The 4,429-nt window shown below is 35.8% G+C and overlaps 1 protein-coding gene across 5 annotated transcripts in view; it reads right to left on the bottom strand.

Moving 5' to 3' along the window:
* Positions 1-595: 595 nt before the first annotated feature.
* Positions 596-4,429, bottom strand: part of FOXP2 (forkhead box P2) — a 532,789-nt gene continuing 528,955 nt past the window's right edge. For all 5 annotated transcript variants that reach the window (XM_073809847.1, XM_073809849.1, XM_073809848.1 and 2 more), the window contains one exon: positions 596-4,429. This exon is cut by the window's right edge and continues 159 nt beyond it. The gene's annotated coding sequence lies outside the window, so the exon portion shown is untranslated.

Here is a 4,429-nt window from a genome sequence, read left to right as displayed (position 1 = left end):
TTCAACATATTCATTTTCCTTTTACTTCTGATCACAACAGATTTAGGAATATTTTTTGAAGTTCAAGAAAAAGGCAAACTTTCCTGCTGCAGAGGCCCTAGCTTGCCTGTTTTGGCCACTTAGAAAGGTATGGGTCTGATCCCTAGAGGCATAAGAAGGATTCCGTCAGAAAGCTACTTACACTCTCCCTGTACATTCTCCTAGACCATGGTGGGATGCCATGGGTGTGACTGACACTGGAGGAGGCAAAAAAGAAAGGATAAAGTCAAAAAGTTAAAGAGTAAATTTATCACGTTTCCTTTTTTTTTAAGATTCAGAGTTTACGACGTCAAATTCTATTAGAATAAAAAACGTGAAGCCACGAGACGATTATATGAGGAAGCCGATTTGAACCTGAAGATAGTTTTTAATGGAATGCATTTGACAAGCAGCCCCCACTTTTACTGACTGAACTTGAGTATGGTTTGGTTTATGAATCCCCAATTCCTAAGAAAATGATTTAAACAAATCGTGGGACATGTGTACACAAATTTATGACTTGGTTCTGGCAGGGAAGATGGTCTCTCCGAACGAATAAAATCCTAGGGGTTATAAATGGGTCCAAAAGTATTAGATTTTTTATTTATACTTCAGAAAGGTAATCAAGTGAATGAAATGGTTTCATATACATTTTTACATCCAACAGCAGTGACACACTGTTCATACATTAATTCTATAGGAAAATGTACATCCTTTCTTTTTCTTTTTTTTGGCTAAGTAAGATTTGCCAAGTGTTCATGGACAAAAAAACCCTTTCATTGCAACCGGAACTAGTGAAATAACAAGGGTAAGCCATGTTCCTTTCAACAGCTTTGTGGCATTAATAAAGCTATTGTCCGAATGCATGTTAATATTGGCATATGTAGGATGAAGTCTCACAAATACCCCAAAATGTGAATGTCCAATTTGAAAACTTTACAAAATAGTCTAATGGATTTTGTGACTGAATCTGCCCAGGGATGTTAAAGTCCAGGATGGTTTATTTTAAGTGTACTTCTGTAGCTCTATTCCTAGCTGACTATTCTTCGATTCCCTAATCACAAAGAAATGCATTCTCATGAAGTTAGGCAGTTGTAGACACAGAATGCTGATGACCTTTTCTCCAAATCTGATTTATCTAAAGAAAACCCAGCTAGTGGTAATTCTACCAAATACTTGTAACATTCACATGAAATTTTAATTGATTTTCAAACAGTACAACTGTGCCATGAATCCAACCACATAGAATATAAGCCTTAAACCCACTAGGTTTAAGCAATTGTGTCTTTGTAGCCTAAAACTATGTAAAATAAAATCTGATAACTCCCTGGTGTTAGAGGTAGACAGTTTTCTTTCAAATCCTAGGTTTGGTCCTTTATTTTATTCAGCAGTGAAAGCCATGAATACAGAACGAATAACAGCTGTTACAATTTTCAACCATGACTTCTAACGTCAGAGAATTCAAAGTATGAACATAGTACACAGTAATGAAAAGTATCAAAAATTAGTTTACCTCAAAAAAGATAAATAAAACAGGTATATTCCACCAATACATAAACAGATGTTTGTGCTACAGTTAAAATTTGCTGTATACAAAAGATCACAGTCCCCATAATCAGCTTATGATAGAAGCAAGAGTACATGAGCCATTTAATTGTCAGACATTATGCTTTATAAGGTATGCACAGAAGTTCAAGCAATAAATACATACATTAGTTCAAAGCCTTACAATAGCTACGCAAAGCAGATGCAGAAAAGCAGATTTGCTATTACTAGCAAGCAATGATATAAGAGTAAAAATTCATGAAATGCATTAAAGCAACATTTTTCTTAGAAAAAGTCTGGTCATTTATGGGTCCACCAACATTTTTACATAATATGCACAATTATCAAAATACAGACCAAGCATTTCAGAAAACTCCAAAAAACCTAAAATCTATTTTCAAAGCAATTGCAGTTTTGGAGGTTTTTCTGGTATAATGTGCAAGCAGCTATTTTTTAAAATTGTATTCATATAAAACCCATGCAAAACTCTACAGGTATATGCATTCTGTGGCTGAGACTTCCTTTCAAAAGTTTGGTAACTGAGGTATGCATACTTTAGCATTGTAGTCTTAGGCCACCCTCCTGATGGTACAGCTCTCTCGATTACTTTCAGTCCATCAAAGCCTTTGAACATGCACCTGAAAGACCCATTTTCCCTTCAGATAGTCCTTCCAGTAGGATCCTAGATGACTGAAAACCATCCTTCCCAATCCCAATCTTTCTTTTGATACCATATCGTAAACTTCCCATTCACTGATCATGACCCAAAGACAAACAGAATGAAAAGTAGCAGTTACTGTGACGTTCTCACATTTCATGCAATCTGCCATAATTGTTCTAAATTTTTTTCTTTTTTTTTCTTTTTTTTTCTTTTTTTTTTTTTTGCAGAGGTAGAAGCTTTCAGAAAGCCTTTTGGGTAAGTGGGAAAACCCTTTTGAAAGCCGTTATGTCGTTTTATTTGGTGTGATAGATGACTGGGTATCTCTCTAACTCTATTTGCTGACTTCAGCAAAGAATAAATGATGAGCTTAGTTTGCAAGAACCAGCTCCATCGCATGGAACTGGTACATACGTTAAGCTCTAGCAGCCACCTTCTGTCGAAACTGTTTGTAAAGCAATAACCATCATCAGGTTATGAGGTCCCTTGGTTGGGGGAAAAGTGTTATCCAGACTTGGCACAGCACATGAAAAGCAACACGTAAAGTTTCTAGGTTTTAAGCAGACATCTGACTATGCTATTTTCAACTACACCATAACGCGTTATCCTAGTTTTGGGGTTTGGAGTCGTCTCGAAAACCAGCATTCCAACAATTTGGCCTGTGCAAGTCTTTGAAAGGGAGTGTATTGTTAGTGTTAATATCCCGTATCGGCAGAGGCAGAATTATATGTAACTTTGGTTTGACTGAAAATAAATACCATGGACTACAATTGCTATAATCTTTGCTTTCAGTGTAAAAACTCAGCTAGATCACTTTAAAATCAATATGAAATTAATTTTTGGCTTTACTAGACCTTTTATGTTTGGTTCCTACTTTTTGTTTTTTTCATTATAACTTAAGACTATAAAAAATAGTACACAACAAAGATTCAGACCATACAAGACATCTTCTAACAACATGTATTCACCACCGAAAATAAGTGACTGGATGGGGAAAACAAAAACACAATGTCCTATATATATAACAATATGCAATCTGCATTTGCATCAAGTACATAATCGTTTTGGTCAGTGATCCACATTTGTTGCTTTCTAGCATATCATAACTTCCACTGCAGATTTTGTCCTCACCTCTGTCTTTAATGAAAGCAAATCTTCATTGCATTTAGATGGACTTTTGGCCTCAGAAGATTACTCTGTGTCTAAATTAGGTTTTTAGTTGTGGTTTTTGTCATATTTGATTCTTGCTTTAGGGCTAAATGAAAAGATCCCAGAGGTCATCAGAAAACAGCAGGTAGTTCATGGAAAAGGTTCCTTTGTACTAATTGAAGTTACAGAAGGCTGACCAAAGCATGTGGCTGCTTCTGTCCTTGAGCTCTTGGCCATGGTTAGAGTTGGCTTTGGTTTGCAGCTGTAGCCTTTGACTGTGTTTGCAGGTAGACAAAGCTTTATCACAAGGAGGTAAAGAGTACAGTTGTAAGATCTATGCAGATATGCAAATGTTTCTATGGTGCTTGCACAGATAATGTTAGCTTAGGATTGCACTTTACATCTTAACACTAACAGCACAGACTGGAAGCCTAAGGTTTTAGATGGTTGCAACAGTCTAATTACTGTGTTTTGTAATAACTAACTTATGTCATTTACAGTTGGTGGCACCAACATAAAAAACTAATGTTCTGTTGTTTAAAATTCAGCTAGATACAAGCAGTGACACTAATTTCTGATACTACTCCTGTGCAAATTAAAAACAATAGCAACAAGTTGAACTTGACCAGCAATTGTTTCTAACATTACAACTACTGAATGCTGGAAAATTCACATTAATGAAACTAACACTATTTTTGGCAGTATATGAGGCGCGTTTGCTTTCTACAGGACGTGTATCCTCATATTCAGTCATTTCATGAACCCTTAAGAGCCACATTTTTTAAATGGGCAAAGCCATTATAGAAAGAACAGTCTTTTTTTTTTTTTTCAAGAAAATCAGTTTTTGTCTTTTTTTTCTAAAAAAAAAAAAAAAGAGAGAGAGAAGGAAACAAGCAATTTGCCTGTTGGTACTGAATCCCAAAGGGCTGGCTTCATAAGTTCCTTTAGGGCTGTCTCCTTTATCCATGCTTAATAAATAGTCACAGTAAAAATTTGTCAAATATTCATGGTTGTGGAGTGGTTATGAAGGTCAGTGATATGTCCCTTCACGCTGAGGTT

The sequence above is a fragment of the Tursiops truncatus genome, chromosome 9, assembly GCF_011762595.2.
Source record: "Tursiops truncatus isolate mTurTru1 chromosome 9, mTurTru1.mat.Y, whole genome shotgun sequence".
NCBI lineage: Eukaryota > Metazoa > Chordata > Mammalia > Artiodactyla > Delphinidae > Tursiops > Tursiops truncatus.
Note: the sequence above shows the minus strand (reverse complement) of the source record. Positions and strands in the feature narration are given on the sequence as shown.